The 21,875-nt window shown below is 42.0% G+C and overlaps 2 protein-coding genes across 3 annotated transcripts in view; one reads left to right on the top strand and one right to left on the bottom strand.

Moving 5' to 3' along the window:
* LRFN4 (leucine rich repeat and fibronectin type III domain containing 4) overlaps positions 1-9,544 on the bottom strand; it is a 38,889-nt gene extending 29,345 nt beyond the window's left edge. The window contains exon 1 of one of the 2 annotated variants that reach the window (XM_075326301.1): positions 8,490-9,544. The gene's annotated coding sequence lies outside the window, so the exon portion shown is untranslated. Of the gene's footprint in view, positions 1-8,343 lie in introns of both variants that reach the window. The other variant, XM_075326300.1, reaches the window with a different exon arrangement.
* Positions 1-21,875, top strand: part of PC (pyruvate carboxylase) — a 419,331-nt gene that overhangs the window by 353,964 nt on the left and 43,492 nt on the right. The window lies entirely within an intron of this gene.

The following is a 21,875-nucleotide window of genomic DNA, read 5'->3' as shown; positions in this document are numbered from 1 at the left end:
TTAGCAGTGTGACCCCTTTATCTTGGTATCTGTACAAACTCCCAGGCGGGAGTGAGATCTTCGCCGGGAGCTTAGTGTCGGGGTTAATATCAATCTGTCCCTGGATCTGTCTCTAACCTTCAGCATCTCACGTCGGTGCAGCACATATACACTCTGGGCTGCTGCTATTCTCCTTCTGTCTACACACATCAGAGGTGTATCCATCACCAATCAATATCATCCAGTTGTACATTACGATGTTCCCAACTAATGAACGGGGCTCATGGTGGTAAAACGTGTCTGTTACAACCGTTTTTGGTTAAGAAGTTTGTGTTTGCTCATGAATTGGATACCAAAGTAAGGTACAAGACTAGTCTGCATAGACCATCCTTCCTTAAGGTAAAAGACTACTCTGGGTAGACCATCCTTCCTTAAGGTAAAAGACTACTCTGGGTAGACCATCCTTCCTTAAGGTAAAAGACTAGTCCGTGTAGACCATCCTTCCCTAAGGTAAAAGACTAGTCTGCATCGACCATCCTTCCTTAAGGTAAAAGACTACTCTGGGTAGACCATCCTTCCTTAAGGTAAAAGATTAGCCTGCATAGACCATCCTTCCTTTAAGGTAAGACTAGTCCACGTAGACCATCCTTCCCTAAAGTGAAAGACTACTCTGCATAGACCTATGTTCCCTAAGGTAAAAGACTAGTCCGTGTAGACCATCCTTCCCTAAGGTAAAAGACTAGTCTGCATCGACCATCCTTCCCTAAGGTAAAAGACTACTCTGGGTAGACCATCTTTCCCTAAGGTAAAAGACTAGTCCGTGTAGACCATCCTTCCCTAAGGTAAAAGACTAGTCTGCATCGACCATCCTTCCCTACGTAAAAGACTAGTCCGCGTAGACCACCCTTCCCTAAGGTAAAAGAATAGTCTGCGTAGACCATCCTTCCCTAAGGTAAAAGACTACTCTGGGTAGACCATCTTTCCCTAAGGTAAAAGACTAGTCTGCGTAGACAATCCTTCCCTAAGGTGAAAGACTACTCTGCATAGACCTTTGTTCCCTAAGGTAAAAGACTAGTCCGTGTAGACCATCCTTCCCTAAGGTAAAAGACTAGTCTGCATAGACCATCTTTCTCTAAGGTAAAAGACTAGTCCGTGTAGACCATCCTTCCCTAAGGTTAATGACTAGCCCGCGTAAATCAACCTTCCCTAAGGTAAAAGACTAGTCTGTGTAGACCATCCTTCCCTAAAGTGAAAGAGTACTCTGCATAGACCTCCATTCCCTAAGGTAGAAGACTAGTCCATGTAGACCATCCTTCCCTAAGGTAAAAGATTCGTCTGCATAGACCATCCTTCCCTAAGGTAAAAGACTCGTCTGCATAGACCATCCTTCCCTAAGGTAAAAGACTAGTAAGCATAGACCATCCTTCCCTAAGGTAAAAGACTAGTCTGCATAGAGCATCCTTCCCTAAGGTAAAAGACTCGTCTGCATAGACCATCCTTCCCTAAGGTAAAAGACTAGTCTGCGTAGACCATCCTTCACTAAGGTACAAGACTATCCACGTAGATCAACCTTCCCTAGGGTAAAAGACTAGTCTGTGTAGACCATCCTTCCCTAAAGTGAAAGACTAGTCTGCATAGACCATCTTTCTCTAAGGTAAAAGACTAGTCCGTGTAGACCATCCTTCCCTAAGGTTAATGACTAGCCCGCGTAAATCAACCTTCCCTAAGGTAAAAGACTAGTCTGTGTAGACCATCCTTCCCTAAAGTGAAAGACTACTCTGCATAGACCTTCATTCCCTAAGGTAGAAGACTAGTCCACGTAGACCATCCTTCCCTAAGGTAAAAGACTCGTCTGCATAGACCATCCTTCCCTAAGGTAAAAGATTAGTCTGCATAGATCATCCTTCCCTAAGGTAAAACTAGTCCGCGTAGACCATCCTTCCCTGAGGTAAAAGACTAGTCTGCATAGACCAACCTTTCCCTTTACTCAAGATATTTATTGGCTGACCATCCGTACAACCAAATAAAATCTAAAAATCTGATCTCTGTAATTACCAACAGAAGCTACTAATGTACTGTAGGTCTGCCAATGATCTGCAGATAAACATCACCCTTTGCTGACTTTTAGGATGAGTTGGAAAATCTCAAGGTAGCCATCAACTGTTATAGAAAAGTTGTTGGATTGTTAACTTTATGCACTGGGCCTATTTTCTTTTCTCCTACAGATGTTGGGGGGAGGGAAATCAGACCTGTTTCATTCAATGGCCAATCCTTTTTTCTGAGGAATAATAGACATTTGTGGAGGCATCTTTATCAGCCGCGTGCTCTCGAATAACAACCATCCATGCTCCGTATAGATGAGCTAAAGATCCTGGTTGAGCCGCCTCATCAGTATTCTGTGGCCTCCAGATGGGAGCCCTTTGAACGCCTCTTACCTGTCAGCACTTCCAACTCCTCTTCTGATTTGTAGGCCTAGCGCAACGTCATAATTGCGGTGTTGCGCACACATGATGTTGTGCCAAGTCTACTAATCAAAAGATATGCCAGCAGATAGGATGCAGTTCGGAGCGCTCCTGTTAAGTAGCCACGGATTTCTGAAGTTGCCCATTGGATCGGGTCCCAACAATCGATTTGTTGAGATCTAATGTTCATTCGAGAGCAATGGCTTGATGCCTAAAGTAGTTTTTTCGGCCAACCCATAGTGAAGGTATGTGGGTACCGTTTAGATATAACAAAATCACCTTTGCAAAAAAAAAAAAAATGGCAATACATGTTTTAGTGACCGTAGACTGCAACAGAAGACTGACCGGGGGTTTGTAAAGCATGGGGACTGTTTATAGACAATTGCCATAGAGCTAATACTTCTCCATGGCTAGAAACGTCTTAGGGTACTTTCACACCTCCGGTTTTTCTTCTGCGGCACAATCCGGCACTTTGCATGAAAATCGCAACCGTTTTTTTTTGCTGCCGGTTGCGATTTTCCTGCATAGACTTTAATTAGTGCCGCATTGTGCCGCATGGCCTTGCGTTCCATCCGGTTTTTGCCGCATGCGGCAGATTTAGCCGATGCGGCGGCCGGATGGAACGTTGCCTGGCACGTTTTTTCGTGCGGCAAAAAAAACCGCATCGCGCCGCATTCGGCCGATGCGGCGCATCTCTCAATGCATGCCTATGGCGGCCGGATGCGGCGCGATGCGGCAAATACCGCATCCGGCCGCCGCATGTGGTTTTTGCCACTGCGCATGCTCAGTAGCATGCCGCAAGCGGCAAAAACCGGGCGGGCCGCATGGGAAAAACTTATGCAAAGGATGCGGTGTTTTCACCGCATCCGTTGCATAGCTTGCACAGCCGGATTGAGCCGCAGGGCTCAAGCCGGATGTGTGAAAGTAGCCTTATGCAGTGTCTACTTTTGGGTGAAGAGCCTTGAGGTTTGATTTCCTATGTCTGATAGTCTGTAATGAAGGAATTACGTAACCACTGACTTGTCAGGGATCTGATACCTCCAGGAAATAATCTATAATCCATAGTTCCATTGTATTTTTGATGGCTATGGACACATTTTAAGGCCTGAATGGACTTTAACATTGATGGGTGATAAATCTTTGTTGAACAGAGTCCATTCTCTGGTCCCTTCCTACTCCATACCTACAGACTAGTCATTATCTGGTCTCTGCCTACTCAATACCTACAGACTAGTCATTATCTGGTCTCTGCTTACTCAATACCTACAGACTAGTCATTATCTGATCCCTTCCTACTCCATACCTACAGACTAGTCATTATCTGGTCTCTGCCTACTCAATACCTACAGACTAGTCATTATCTGGTCTCTGCTTACTCAATACCTACAGACTAGTCATTATCTGATCCCTTCCTACTCCATACCTACAGACTAGTCGTTATCTGGTCCCTTCCTACTCCATACCTACAGACTAGTCATTATCTGGTCTCTGCTTACTCAATACCTACAGACTAGTCGTTATCTGATCCCTTCCTACTCCATACCTACAGACTAGTCGTTATCTGGTCCCTTCCTACTCCATACCTACAGACTAGTCATTATCTGGTCTCTGCTTACTCAATACCTACAGACTAGTCATTATCTGATCCCTTCCTACTCCATACCTACAGACTAGTCATTATCTGATCCCTTCCTACTCCATACCTACAGACTAGTCATTATCTGGTCTCTGCTTACTCAATACCTACAGACTAGTCGTTATCTGGTCCCTTCCTTCTCCATACCTACAGACTAGTCATTATCTGGTCCCTTCCTACTCCATACCTACAGACTAGTCATTATCTGGTCCCTTCCTACTCCATACCTACAGACTAGTCATTATCTGGTCCCTTCCTACTCCATACCTACAGACTAGTCATTATCTGGTCTCTGCTTACTCAATACCTACAGACTAGTCATTATCTGATCCCTTCCTACTCCATACCTACAGACTAGTCGTTATCTGGTCCCTTCCTACTCCATACCTACAGACTAGTCATTATCTGGTCTCTGCTTACTCAATACTTACAGACTAGTCATTATATGATCCCTTCCTACTCCATACCTACAGACTAGTCATTATCTGGTCTCTGCTTACTCAATACCTACAGACTAGTCGTTATCTGGTCCCTTCCTTCTCCATACCTACAGACTAGTCATTATCTGGTCCCTTCCTACTCCATACCTACAGACTAGTCATTATCTGGTCCCTTCCTACTCCATACCTACAGACTAGTCATTATCTGGTCTCTTCCTACTCCATACCTATAGACTAGTCATTATCAGCTTCCTTGTTGCTTAGGAATTAGTGTCTAAGCTTCTCCTATGAAAACAGGACTATTGGTCAAAGATGGAGACTAGCCTTGACATTTGAGTAGACAGGACCCTTCGTTTGGAAGTGAGGAGCATTAGTGGAGTTGTAAAGAAAGCCGGCCAGGCGCGCATGAGTTGGCAGTGAAAGGGTGTTTTGTTATTATAACCCTGACGTAACAGAAGTGGGTGGCAAATCCCAAAAGTGTTTTACAGGCCAAGACTAACAAGGGGTAGGCATCTGTGATCACCTCCCAGAGCCGGAATAATGAAATATTAATCTGAGGCAATTGTCATCATAGCCAACCCTCCCCCCATCATCTCCCTCTCCATATTCTGATGCGACGCAGCACCTCCTACCGACCGGCTGCAGCCACACTGGACGGAGCCTTCACTGAAGGACTTGGCAGTCAGGTAACACGGTGTCCTCACTTCTCCTCAGACTCTGAGGGCAAAGCCTCACATGTGATAGGATTGTGCTAGAAACTCACTCTGTATTAAAATTGTATGACTGGTAATATACAGCAGCATCCTCTCTATGTGCACATTAATGGGGAATACAAGAAAAGGCTGTGATTAGGAAATATACACCTATATACACAAACTCCTATATACACACACATACATACATGCAACTTCATACATATATACTGTGTGTATATATATATATATGTGTGTGTGTATATATATATATATATATATATATATATATATATATATATATATATATATATATATATATATATATATATATGCATCCATATATAAACACACTCTCATATACACGCATACCTGCAGCCTCTCAAACACATACATATTCATACAGTATATATATCACATATAGAAACTATTCTATGTATATACTGTAGATGCATAAACATGCACCTAGACATACCCCCGCATGCGTGTATACATACATGAACACACTCATATACATGCATATGTACTTGCGCAAAAACACATATTTGTAATATACTAGTACATTGTATATACAGATGCGCACGCTCTTCCGTCCCCCGGCGCGCACGCTCTTCCGTCCCCCGGCGCGCACGCTCTTCCGTCCCCCGGCGCGCACGCTCTTCCGTCCCCCGGCGCGCACGCTCTTCCGTCCCCCGGCGCGCACGCTCTTCCGGCGCGCACGCTCTTCCGGCGCGCACGCTCTTCCGGCGCGCACGCTCTTCCGGCGCGCACGCTCTTCCGGCGCGCACGCTCTTCCGGCGCGCACGCTCTTCCGTCCCCCGGCGCGCACGCTCTTCCGTCCCCCGGCGCGCACGCTCTTCCGTCCCCCGGCGCGCACGCTCTTCCGTCCCCCGGCGCGCACGCTCTTCCGTCCCCCGGCGCGCACGCTCTTCCGTCCCCCGGCGCGCACGCTCTTCCGTCCCCCGGCGCGCACGCTCTTCCGTCCCCCGGCGCGCACGCTCTTCCGTCCCCCGGCGCGCACGCTCTTCCGTCCCCCGGCGCGCACGCTCTTCCGTCCCCCGGCGCGCACGCTCTTCCGTCCCCCGGCGCGTAAGCTCTTCCGTCCCCCGGCGCGTAAGCTCGCTCTTCAGTCCTCCTGCGGGCAAGCTCTTCCGTCTCCCTGCGGGCAAGCTCCTCCGTCTCCCTGCGGGCAAGCTCCTCCGTCCCCCTGCGGGCAAGCTCCTCCGTCCCCCTGCGGGCAAGCTCCTCCGTCCCCCTGCGGGCAAGCTCCTCCGTCCCCCTGCGGGCACATATCCCGCATCCCTGAGCGCGCGCACATATCCCGCATACCTACATTCACGTGTACCATATCCTTACACGCATGCTCCTATACCACATACCTTTTCTCACGCTCATGTATCCCACCTACCTACACGCATGCTCATATATCGCGCATGCACACATACCTATATCTATACACGCATGCCTATAGCTGTACACGTATACCTATAGCTGTACACGCATGCCTATAGCTGTACACGTATACCTATAGCTGTACACGCATACCTATAGCTGTACACGCATACCTATAGCTGTACACGTATACCTATAGCTGTACACGCATACCTATAGCTGTACACGCATACCTATAGCTGTACACGCATACCTATAGCTGTACACGCATACCTATAGCTGTACACGCATACCTATAGCTGTACACGCATACCTATAGCTGTACACGCATACCTATAGCTGTACACGCATACCTATAGCTGTACGCGCATACCTATAGCTGTACACGCATACCTATACACGCATACCTATATCTATACACACATACCTATACACACACCTATATCTATACACGCATACCTATATCTATACACGCATACCTATATCTATACACACACGCCTATATCTATACACACACGCCTATATCTATACACACACCTATATCTATACACACGCCTATATCTATACACACATACCTATACACGCATACCTATATCTATACACACATACCTATACACACATACCTATGCACACACCTATATCTATACACACACATACCTTTACCTATACACACATACCTATACACACACCTATATCTATACACACATACCTATGCACACACCTATATCTATACACACATACCTATACACACATACCTTTACCTATACACACATACCTATACACACACCTATATCTATACACACACGCCCATATCTATACACACACGCCCATATCTATACACACACGCCCATATCTATACACACACACCTATATCTATACACACGCCCATATCTATACACACATACCTATATCTATACACACATACCTATATCTATACACACATACCTATGCACACACCTATATCTATACACACATACCTATACCTATACACACACCTACATCTATACACACATACTGCACACTGTGGTTGCTCAGACTGCTCCAATCTCCTGGGCACTGACCCCGGACAGCAGTGGTGTTTTTTCTGTATTGATTTTCGTCTTTTCTCCTCTGGATTGTATTGCTGCAGTGCTGACATAGTGTCACAGTGCATACTGATGTGAGCACTATCTATAGGTGAGAATAGACTATGTCTGGAGCAGCTTCTCTTCAGCCCTAGATCCCATTGTTTCCCTTATTCCCACTGGTAAAGCCGCCTGTGATGTCGGGTGATTAGAGCTGACCGGTGACCGGGCAGATCTATATCTGGGGGCCGGGTTAATATAATGATTTATTGGCTGAGTTGTTATGAGTCACATATGTCAGGGCGTTCTCCGCAGATCGGGAGTTCTGCTCCCTGATATCACCATCTACTGTAAATCACTACTGATATTTCAGCTTTATAGCCCCTCTATATAGTTCCCAAACTTTAGAGACCCCCTTGCCTCTGGTCTGCAGCAGGTTTTCCTCAATATTTCTATATCGGTTCATCCTCTCGTCATTTATCCGGTTCTCATTATTTCTTATCAGTTTCTATGTCAACAGTCTAGTGTCTGCCATTCATCCAGCGTATATTATAAGAGCCGGAGCCGTGCACACTCATCCGTTATCTCCTCTATGATATGCCCATGTACCCGGGCGGTGATACCAGGGATGGAGGTCTCACACACTCAATACACACAACACACTTCCTTCTCTAATACCTGTGTGTTCCTCCTTTCCTCACTGGTCTCCCTCCGATCTTTTGCCCTCCTGGCCTTGTGTACTTGGCATCAGGGTTGGGTTGGTCATTTCCAGGACTATTTTTTGGGAAAAATTTTAATTACTGAAAATCTTTTTTTTTTCTTGCCTTGCGTCCCGGTTTCTTCACTGCAGTCCTCTCTCTCTCTGTCCCTCTGACAGATCCCACAGGAGAGATGGGACCTTATGTGCAGGACCAATCCTATGGCACAGCCCCATTATTTTCCAAACCGGTTGGGCCCCGATGTGACCCCAGTCATGAGCCCTTTCGAAGATCCAAATTGTTTATTCTAGAGGCATCTATCTTTTTTTTTTTCCAAGCGGCTTAATTCCTTCTCCGGAGATGTGTTAACCCATCAGAGACGGAGTGGCTTGCATGTAGGTGAGGTTTATGGTCAACGAGTCAGAGAGCAAGCGGGATATGATCGAAAAGTCGGACTAGCATGTTTCCAAGGTAAATCCCGGGGAAGAAAATCCGTCTGTTCACAGAGTCCCAAGGTCCAGAGACGAGAAAGACAGATGTACTCATTTCATATCTTTCGGAATTGGGAAGCCAAAAAATAAAGATGGATGGCAACCGATAGGGTTAAACGGTTGGCCAAGCCGGTTGGACATCTTCCATCGAATTCGATCAGGTACACGTATGATTTATCAAACAACCTGCAGAAAGGATCAAGCAAAGACATTCGGGAGACGGATCATAGCAGCCGGAAATCCAGAAATGCTGCAGCTCTCGTCGTATGGGTTAAAATCCAGACGGGAAAGTGAAAAATACGAAAGGTCGAGATTGAAGTCGCGCAAGAGAGAAGCCTCTAAGGATGTCGGACCCATCGTGTCAGATCCTTCTCGGATATTTTGCGAATATCAAAAAAAAAAACCCTTCCAAATAGAAAAGGTGATAAAATAAGACTATGAAAAGATTATAGACCCATTCTTATAACCCCGGCTGTGGGAAAAGGATTTCTCTCCACTCCTTGGATCAGCCAAATTTTCCTCCTTGTCATTCCGCCGCTCCGGTGGGTGGCATCTTTTCACCCTTTCCAATCCAGGTGGGAAGGAGAGAAAAAAAACCAATGCAGAATGGATGTAAAATAGAGGAGCCGAGATGCGAGAGGGAACTGAAAGAGCGAACAGCCTGGGGGTGTGGAGGGCACAGCGAGGAGGGGAGGAGAGAATGGGAAGGAGGAGGGGAAAGAAAGTAGCTTTTATCCCAGCCGCACTGCTGAGCCTGCACAGCATCTTAAGCTGTGATTGCCTTTAACACTTTAATAGGAATGAAGATGTTCGTGGTGTGACAGCTCCTCTTTGTGTATTCTCACCCTGTGGGACGCTTCTTCTCGAGGACCCTTCTCTTATTCCTTTACAGGGTATTGAGGGATTAAGCTGGATTATATTGCAAAAAAAATAATAAAAATAGTGCAGAGATCAAGTATCTGGAATTCGCTGAGACTATTTTTTTTTTTTTTTTTTAATTTTTTTTTCCTATTTTTGCACTCGGAGTTAAGGCAGGTCATCCTTATCCGTCTCCTTATTTACAACCTTTGACAGCGATCCACAACCTGTGCCATGTCGGCTGCTGTGTAACCACAAACCCCAGCAGGCGGAGTGAGTGGCGTAAACGGAGTTCAATGGGCCCCGGTGCAAATTCGGACCTGCACCCCCCCCCCGGGTGCAGGATGATTACACTGAAACTTGGCTCAGTCCCTCAGCACCCAGCTTTCCCATACTCCAATATTACGATATAATATCCAATATGGTAACGCATCTCATAGTTATCCAAATATTATAATGCATCCCCCGCAGTCCTTCATATCATATAATGCATCTCATAATCCTCAACATTTCATAATTCACTCCCCACAGGCCTCCGCATCATATAATACACTCCCCATAGTCCTCCACATTTCATAATACACTCCCCATAATCCTCCACATTTCATAATACACTCCCCATAATCCTCCACATTTCATAATACACTCCCCATAATCCTCCACATTTCATAATACACTCCCCATAATCCTCCACATTTCATAATACACTCCCCATAGTCCTCCACATCATATAATACACTCCCCATAGTCCTCCACATCATATAATACACTCCCCATAGTCCTCCACATCATATAATACACTCCCCATAGTCCTCCACATCATATAATGCACTCCCCATAGTCCTCCACATCATATAATACACTCCCCATAGTCCTCCACATCATATAATACACTCCCCATAGTCCTCCACATCATATAATACACTCCCCATAGTCCTCCACATCATATAATACACTCCCCATAGTCCTCCACATCATATAATACACTTCCCATAGTCCTCCACATCATATAATACACTCCCCATAGTCCTCCACATCATATAATACACTCCCCATAGTCCTCCACATCATATAATACACTCCCCATAGTCCTCCACATCATATAATACACTCCCCATAGTCCTCCACATCATATAATACACTCCCCATAGTCCTCCATATATTATAATACACTCCCCATAGTCCTCCACATCATATAATACACTCCCATAGTCCTCCACATATTATTACACTCTCCATAGTCTTCCACATATTATAATGCACTCCCCATAGTCCTCCATATATTATAATACACTCCCCATAGTCCTTCATATATTATAATACACTCCCCATAGTCCTTCATATATTATAATACACTCCCCATAGTCTTCCATATATTATAATACACTCCCCATAGTCTTCCATATATTATAATACACTCCCCATAGTCCTTCATATATTATAAATACACTCCCCATAGTCTTCCATATATTATAATACACTCCCCATAGTCCTCCATATATTATATTACACGCCCCATAGTCCTCCATATATTATATTATAATACATTCCCCATAGTCCTCCATATATTATATTACACTCCTATATTTATCCATATATTATAAGACATCCACCATAGTCCTTCATAGCATATAATGCATCTCATAGTCCTCCACATATTATAATACACACCTCATAGTCCTCCATATATTATAATACGCTCCCCATAGTCCTTCATATATTATAATACACTCCCCATAGTCCTTCATATATTATAATACACTCCCCATAGTCCTTCATATATTATAATACACTCCCCATAGTCTTCCATATATTATGTTACACGCCCCATAGTCCTCCATATATTATAATACATTCCCCATAGTCCTCCATATATTATATTACACGCCCCATAGTCTTCCATATATTATAATACACTCCCCATAATCATCCATATATTATAATACACTCCCCATAGTCCTCCATATATTATAATACACTCCCCATAGTCTTCCATATATTATAATACACTCCCCATAGTCTTCCATATATTATAATACACTCCCCATAGTTCTTCATATATATAATACACTCCCCATAGTCCTCCATATATTATATTACACGCCCCATAGTCCTCCATATATTATATTACACGCCCCATAGTCCTCCATATATTATATTATAATACACTCCCCATAGTCCTCCATATATTATAATACACTCCCCATAGTCTTCCATATATTATAATACACTCCCCATAGTCCTTCATATATTATAATACACTCCCCATAGTCCTTCATATATTATAATACACTCCCCATAGTCCTCCATATATTATAATACACTCCCCATAGTCCTCCATATATTATAATACACTCCCCATAGTCCTCCATATATTATAATATGCTCCCCATAGTCCTTCATATATTATAATACACTCCCCATAGTCCTTCATATATTATAATACACTCCCCATAGTCCTCCATATATTATAATACACTCCCCATAGTCCTCCATATATTATAATACACTCCCCATAGTCCTCCATATATTATAATATGCTCCCCATAGTCCTTCATATATTATAATACACTCCCCATAGTCCTTCATATATTATAATACACTCCCCATAGTCCTCCATATATTATAATACACTCCCCATAGTCTTCCATATATTATAATACATTCCCCATAGTCCTCCATATATTATATAATACATTCCCCATAGTCTTCCATATATTATAATACACTCCCCATAGTCCTTCATATATTATAATACACTCCCCATAGTCCTTCATATATTATAATACACTCCCCATAGTCCTCCATATATTATAATACACTCCCCATAGTCCTCCATATATTATAATACACTCCCCATAGTCCTTCATATATTATAATACACTCCCCATAGTCTTCCATATATTATAATACACTCCCCATAGTCCTTCATATATTATAATACACTCCCCATAGTCCTTCATATATTATAATACACTCCCCATAGTCCTTCATATATTATAATACACTCCCCATAGTCCTTCGTATATTATAATACACTCCCCATAGTCTTCCATATATTATAATACACTCCCCATAGTCTTCCATATATTATAATACACTCCCCATAGTCCTTCATATATTATAATACACTCCCCATAGTCCTTCATATATTATAATACACTCCCCATAGTCCTCCATATATTATAATACACTCCCCATAGTCCTCCATATATTATAATACACTCCCCATAGTCCTTCATATATTATAATACACTCCCCATAGTCTTCCATATATTATAATGCACTCCCCATAGTCCTTCATATATTATAATACACTCCCCATAGTCCTTCATATATTATAATACACTCCCCATAGTCCTTCATATATTATAATACACTCCCCATAGTCCTTCGTATATTATAATACACTCCCCATAGTCTTCCATATATTATAATACACTCCCCATAGTCTTCCATATATTATTATACACTCCCCATAGTCCTTCATATATTATAATACACTCCCCATAGTCCTTCATATATTATAATACACTCCCCATAGTCCTTCATATATTATAATACACTCCCCATAGTCCTTCATATATTATAATACACTCCCCATAGTCTTCCATATATTATAATACACTCCCCATAGTCCTTCACATATTATAATACACTCCCCATAGTCTTCCATATATTATAATACACTCCCCATAGTCTTCCATATATTATAATACACTCCCCATAGTCTTCCATATATTATAATACACTCCCCATAGTCTTCCATATATTATAATACACTCCCCATAGTCCTTCATATATTATAATACACTCCCCATAGTCTTCCATATATTATAATACACTCCCCATAGTCCTTCATATATTATAATACACTCCCCATAGTCCTCCATATATTATATTACACGCCCCATAGTCTTCCATATATTATAATACACTCCCCATAATCATCCATATATTATAATACACTCCCCATAATCATCCATATATTATAATACACGCCCCATAGTCCTCCATATATTATAATACACTCCCCATAGTCCTCCATATATTATAATACACTCCCCATAGTCCTCCATATATTATAATACACTCCCCATAGTCTTCCATATATTATAATACACTCCCCATAGTCCTCCATATATTATAATACACTCCCCATAGTCCTTCATATATTATAATACACTCCCCATAGTCCTTCATATATTATATTATAATACATTCCCCATAGTCCTCCATATATTATATTACACTTCCCATAATCCTCCATATATTATATTACACTCCTATATTTATCCATATATTATAAGACATCCACCATAGTCCTTCATAGCATATAATGCATCTCATAGTCCTCCACATATTATAATACACACCTCATAGTCCTCCATATATTATATTACACGCCCCATAGTCTTCCATATATAATACACTCCCCATAATCATCCATATATTATAATACACTCCCCATAGTCCTTCATATATTATAATACACTCCCCATAGTCCTCCATATATTATGTTACACGCCCCATAGTCCTCCATATATTATAATACACTCCTCATAGTCCTCCATATATTATATTACACGCCCCATAGTCCTCCATATATAATACACTCCCCATAATCATCCATATATTATAATACACTCCCCATAGTCCTTCATATATTATAATACACTCCCCATAGTCCTCCATATATTATAATACACTCCTCATAGTCCTCCATATATTATAATACACTCCCCATAGTCCTTCATATATTATAATACACTCCCCATAGTCCTCCATATATTATAATACACTCCCCATAGTCTTCCATATATTATAATACATTCCCCATAGTCCTCCATATATTATATAATACATTCCCCATAGTCTTCCATATATTATAATACACTCCCCATAGTCTTCCATATATTATAATACACTCCCCATAGTCCTTCATATATTATAATACACTCCCCATAGTCCTTCATATATTATAATACACTCCCCATAGTCCTCCATATATTATAATACACTCCCCATAGTCCTTCATATATTATAATACACTCCCCATAGTCTTCCATATATTATAATACACTCCCCATAGTCTTCCATATATTATAATACACTCCCCATAGTCCTTCATATATTATAATACACTCCCCATAGTCCTCCATATATTATATTACACGCCCCATAGTCCTCCATATATTATATTACACGCCCCATAGTCCTCCATATATTATAATACACTCCCCATAGTCCTCCATATATTATATTACACGCCCCATAGTCCTCCATATATTATATTACACGCCCCATAGTCCTCCATATATTATATTATAATACACTCCCCATAGTCCTCCATATATTATGTTACACGCCCCATAGTCCTCCATATATTATAATACACTCCTCATAGTCCTCCATATATTATAATACATTCCCCATAGTCCTCCATATATTATATTACACACCCCATAGTCTTCCATATATTATAATACACTCCCCATAATCATCCATATATTATAATACACTCCCCATAGTCCTCCATATATTATAATACACTCCCCATAGTCTTCCATATATTATAATACATTCCCCATAGTCCTCCATATATTATATAATACATTCCCCATAGTCTTCCATATATTATATTACACTCCCCATAGTCCTTCATATATTATAATACACTCCCCATAGTCCTTCATATATTATAATACACTCCCCATAGTCCTTCATATATTATAATACACTCCCCATAGTCCTCCATATATTATAATACACTCCCCATAGTCTTCCATATATTATATTACACGCCCCATAGTCCTCCATATATTATATTACACTCCCCATAGTCCTCCATATATTATAATACCCTCCCCATAATCATCCATATATTATAATACACTACCCATAATCATCCATATATTATAATACACTCCCCATAGTCCTTCATATATTATAATACACTCCCCATAGTCCTTCATATATTATAATACACTCCCCATAGTCTTCCATATATTATAATACACTCCCCATAGTCTTCCATATATTATAATACACTCCCCATAGTCCTTCATATATTATAATACACTCCCCATAGTCCTTCATATATTATAATACACTCCCCATAGTCTTCCATATATTATAATACACTCCCCATAGTCTTCCATATATTATAATACACTCCCCATAGTCCTTCATATATTATAATACACGCCCCATAGTCCTCCATATATTATATTACACGCCCCATAGTCCTCCATATATTATATTACACTCCCCATAATCATCCATATATTATAATACACTCCCCATAGTCCTCCATATATTATAATACACTCCCCATAGTCCTCCATATATTATAATACACTCCCCATAGTCCTCCATATATTATATTACACGCCCCATAGTCCTCCATATATTATATTACACGCCCCATAGTCCTCCATATATTATAATACACTCCCCATAGTCCTCCATATATTATATTACACGCCCCATAGTCCTCCATATATTATATTACACGCCCCATAGTCCTCCATATATTATATTACACGCCCCATAGTCTTCCATATATTATAATACACTCCCCATAGTCCTTCATATATTATAATACACGCCCCATAGTCCTCCATATATTATATTACACGCCCCATAGTCCTCCATATATTATATTACACGCCCCATAGTCCTCCATATATTATAATACACTCCCCATAGTCCTCCATATATTATATTACACGCCCCATAGTCCTCCATATATTATATTACACGCCCCATAGTCCTCCATATATTATAATACACTCCCCATAGTCCTCCATATATTATATTACACGCCCCATAGTCCTCCATATATTATATTACACGCCCCATAGTCCTCCATATATTATATTATAATACACGCCCCATAGTCCTCCATATATTATATTATATTACACTCCCCATAATCATCCATATATTATAATACACTCCCCATAGTCCTCCATATATTATAATACACTCCCCATAGTCCTCCATATATTATAATACACTCCCCATAGTCCTCCATATATTATATTACACTCCCCATAATCATCCATATATTATAATACACTCCCCATAGTCTTCCATATATTATAATACACTCCTCATAGTCCTCCATATATTATAATACACTCCCCATAGTCCTTCATATATTATAATACACTCCTCATAGTCCTCCATATATTATAATACACTCCCCATAGTCCTCCATATATTATATTACACGCCCCATAGTCTTCCATATATTATAATACACTCCCCATAGTCCTCCATATATTATATTACACGCCCCATAGTCTTCCATATATTATAATACACGCCCCATAGTCTTCCATATATTATAATACACTCCCCATAGTCCTCCATATATTATAATACACTCCCCATAGTCCTCCATATATTATATTACACGCCCCATAGTCCTCCATATATTATAATACACTCCCCATAGTCCTCCATATATTATATTACACGCCCCATAGTCTTCCATATATTATAATACACTCCCCATAGTCCTCCATATATTATAATACACTCCCCATAGTCCTCCATATATTATAATACACTCCCCATAGTCCTCCATATATTATATTACACGCCCCATAGTCCTCCATATATTATAATACACTCCCCATAGTCCTCCATATATTATAATACACTCCCCATAGTCCTTCATATATTATAATACACTCCCCATAGTCCTCCATATATTATAATACACTCCCCATAGTCTTCCATATATTATATTACACGCCCCATAGTCCTCCATATATTATAATACACTCCCCATAGTCCTCCATATATTATAATACACTCCCCATAGTCCTCCATATATTATAATACACTCCCCATAGTCCTCCATATATTATATTACACGCCCCATAGTCTTCCATATATTATAATACACTCCCCATAGTCCTCCATATATTATAATACACTCTCCATAATCATCCATATATTATAATACACTCCCCATTGTCCTCTATCATATAATACTCTCCATAGTCCTCAATATCACAGGGTTCCCCAACTCCAGTCCTCAAGGCCCACCAACAGTGCATGTTTTCAGGATTTCCTTAGCATTGCACTGCTGTTGGAACCAGCACCTGGGCAGGTAATTACATTCACATCTGTGCAATACTAAGGAAATCCCAAAAACCTGCACTGTTGGTGGGCCTTGAGGACTGGAGTTGGGGACCCATTATAATACACTCCCCATAGTACTCCATATAGTTTAATGCACCCCCTTAGTCTTTCATGTCTTATAATGCACCCCATATTTCTCCATATAGTACTATGTAGCCCCCCCATATAGCGAAGACTTTCTTCCCATGCAAGATGCAACAAGGACTATAAAAATGGACGCTCGGACCAAAGTTGGATCCAACAGACTTAAAAAAGAAAACCGTTTTTCACGTACAAGAAAAAGACAAAAACTACAGTGTAACACTGATCTGATGCACATTTTCCATCAACATATTTGTAAATGCTAGAAATGCGTGGTGCTGCACTGGCGCTGCCAATTCCTGATGGAGGGGTCGGTTTCCGCTTCTTTTTGCTGGATGTTTCCCCCCTTTGTCAATCACTGATTTACAGGTGAACGTCTCTTCCTCTTACAATGAAAAGGTTCTTGTAATGGAAGGGTTATTCCCATCTCAGCCATTTGGCTTCTTTTTTCTTTCCACCAACAGTGTCTGTATTATGGTGGAAAAACAAAGTGGCCGTACAATGGTGTTTTTGTAACTCCCATCAAAAGTGAATTGAAGTAATGGACACAATGTTGCGCGTTTCCGTAACTCGTCCATGACTGAGATGGTAGTACCTACCTATATATGGTGACCGGAGGTGGTCTGTCTTACAAAAACACCATAGATTTTTTAGGCCTCCTTCACATATTCGTGTCTCCGGTACGCGTGACGACATTTTTACACCTACCGGAGACATGGACACGCACAGAGCCGTGAAAATAAATGGGTCTGCACACACGTCTGTGTTTTCACAAGGACCGTGTGAAGCACATGCGTGTCTGTATGCTCCACACATCGACATGTCCGTTTTTCTCCAGCAGCACGGGTGTCACACGGACCGCACACTAATGTGATCTATGGGACATCAGTGTGACACGTACCGGAGAAAACACGTGTCACATGAAAAAAAAAGAATTTTTATACTTGCCTGTCTCAGACGATGCTGTCACTTCCGGGCTCGCTCATTATGTTCATGAATATTCACTGCTCTGGCGCTGCTGTCGCTTTCAGACTCGCTCATTATGCTCATCAATATTCACTGCTCCGGCACTGCTCTTGCTTCTGGGCTTGCTTATTATGCTCATGTATATTCACTGCTCTGGTGCTGCTGCTGCTTCCGGGCTGGCTCATATGCTCATGAATATTCACTGCTCCAATGCTGCTGTTGCTTCTGAGCTCACACATTCTGCTCATGAATATTCACTGCTCTGGTGCTGCTGTCGCTTCCGGACTTGCTTATTATGCTCATGAATATTCACTGCTCTGCTGCTGCTTCCAGGCTCGCTCATTATGCTCATGAATATTCACTGCTCCGATACTGCTGTTGCTTCTGAGCTCACACATTACGCTCATGAATATTCACTGCTCTGGTGCTGCTGTCGCTTCTGGGCTTGTTCATTCTGCTCATGAATATTCACTGCTCCAGCACTGCTGTTGATTTTGGACTTTTACATTATGCTCATGAATATTCACTGCTCCAGCGCTGCTGCTGCTTCCGGGCTCGCTCATTATGCTCATGAATATTCACTGCTCCAGTGCTGCTGTCGCTTCCGAGCTCTCTCATTATGTTCATGAATATTCACTGCTCTGGTGCTGCTTTTACTTCTGGGCTTGCTGCTTATGCTCATGAATATTCACTGCTCCGGCGCTGCTGTTGCTTCCGGGCTCGCTTATTATGCTCATGAATATTCACTGCTACAGTGCTGCTGTCGCTTTTGGGCTCGCTCATTATGCACATGAATATTCATTGCTCCGGTGCTGCTGTCGCTTTCGGGCTCGCTCTTTATGCTCATGAATATTCACTGCACTCACCATGGACCCGAAAGTAACAGCAGCGACAGAGATAGGTAAGTATACCAGCTCATGCGATCTGTGTGCTATCCAGATGTCACATGGATAGAACAGGGACAGCACATGTAGAACACATAAGCACCTACACCATGGACCATGTGTGTTTTACGCGGATGTGTGAAGGAGGCCTTATAGAGGACATGTAACCAGCTCAATAGTAGATAGGAAAGCAACGGGGAGGGAGGAGGTATGCATTCAGGTTTTTTACCTTTTTTTTTTTAAATTCGCCATATGGTTCCGGAGACATGGGTCTTTTTATTAAGTGCTAGTTTTCATACTCTTTACCCAGGGGGTGTAGCTCAGGGTAATAATGTCGCACAGTCTTATGACACGCCCCTGAGGATCCTGGGAGACACACCCTTTTATCTCTAAAACTACTTCAGATTTTAAAAATGTAAAAAGTGGAATACTCAGTGAGTCAGCAGGAATAAAACAAAAATTGGCCACTTTTGAACCGGTGATGGCGTCCCAGCTGCCGTAGAACGTAATGCAGCATTAGCATGATACGCAAAACTTTATTATTTTTTTTTTTCTACAAATGAGCATATTTTATATCCGTGGTGGATAGGCATTTTTTACTTTTTCCCCCAAAAAAGGCCGCAAATGATACAATGGATTATCGTGATCACCTCGGAGTTGCCCCACACACCAGCAAAAGCACACTTGCTCCTTTTTTCTGAGCGTGCATACACCTGCCGCTGCCCAGTAAACCCGGTGTAAACAGAACACTTACGGCGGGAGAGTTACTTGCTGGTTTGTAAAGGAGCCGCCTTGTAGACTTTCTTCTAGGAAATGATATGATCAGCAGCTATCAGCATAGCTTTATGGAAGCCATGATCTTATCAAAAAAATAAATTGGACAGCTGATAGCGGAGTGTGTAGATTATTCCGAGGCATTTACTGCCGGGCTTCTCAGACACTTCATTTATAAATGAGTCTGTTGGTCTGGAAAGTGCAATTTGCAGAAAGAGTAAACTGCTTAAAAGACAAGCAGCCGAACAATTCTGACTCCTCGGCTGGAGCGGAGGGCTGTGCACCTGCGCTCTGAACCCGTGTCCTAGTAATCACGAATATGCTGATCAATGACAGAATAGTATCATGTAACATCTTTTCTTCTAACAGCGAGCAGACGTATTTAATGTAGTTGTAAGGAAAAGCTATTTCTTACCTGCATGATTTTATAACAGGACTAAGCATTGAAAGGATTCTTTACTGTGTGTCACGGTCTTCTCCCTTTGTAGTAGGATGTAAGTAGAAATCGGGTATATACCGCGCTGATACTCAATGGTATATTAATATAATCTCTTTAATTGTTCGTACAGGTCTACGCGTTTCAGAGACATCCGCCTCCTTCCAGAAAGCACGGACCACTGCTCACCTCCTTAACGCACGTTTCGTGTGGAACACTTCCCGTTCGTGTTCCACACGAAACGTGCGTTAAGGGGATGAGCAGAGGTCCGTGCTTTCTGGAAGGAGACGGATGTCTCTGAAACGCGTAGACCAGTACGAACAATAAAGAGATTATATTAATATACCATTGAGTATCAGCACGGTATATACCAGATTTCTACTTGCGTCCTACTACACCTCGGGGCTGCAGCTGAATACCACTACTGAATGTGCTACATAGGGGTTGTGACTTGCACAAACTGAGAAGGTGAGTGTACCGTGATCCCTTTGTATCACATATCTCTACCGGGTAAGACCCTATTGCGCGTTCTCTTCCACAGCAATTCTCTACCGGGTCTTCTCCCTTTGACAGGCTCAGGCTCAGAGTCTCTTATTACCATCATGCACGGGGTTAATGTCAATTTTCTTGCTAGCAGCAAGCTCATTACCCCTCATCAGGTATTTCCACTGATAACTTCTCCCAATCTGGATAAATGCCCTCTGCTCCCAGCAGAGGGTGCCGGTTATTCAGGATTCATACTGAAGCTTGGCCTTGAGCGGGAAGGAGGTGTTTGCTGCCACTGCTGCTGTTGTCTTAAGTTGTTTGGTATTGTTTTGTTACCTTCCTCTAACCTTATTTACCCCCTATACACCTTCTTGTA

The sequence above is a fragment of the Anomaloglossus baeobatrachus genome, chromosome 10, assembly GCF_048569485.1.
Source record: "Anomaloglossus baeobatrachus isolate aAnoBae1 chromosome 10, aAnoBae1.hap1, whole genome shotgun sequence".
Classification (NCBI taxonomy): domain Eukaryota; kingdom Metazoa; phylum Chordata; class Amphibia; order Anura; family Aromobatidae; genus Anomaloglossus; species Anomaloglossus baeobatrachus.
This window is presented reverse-complemented; position numbering and strand designations above follow the sequence as displayed.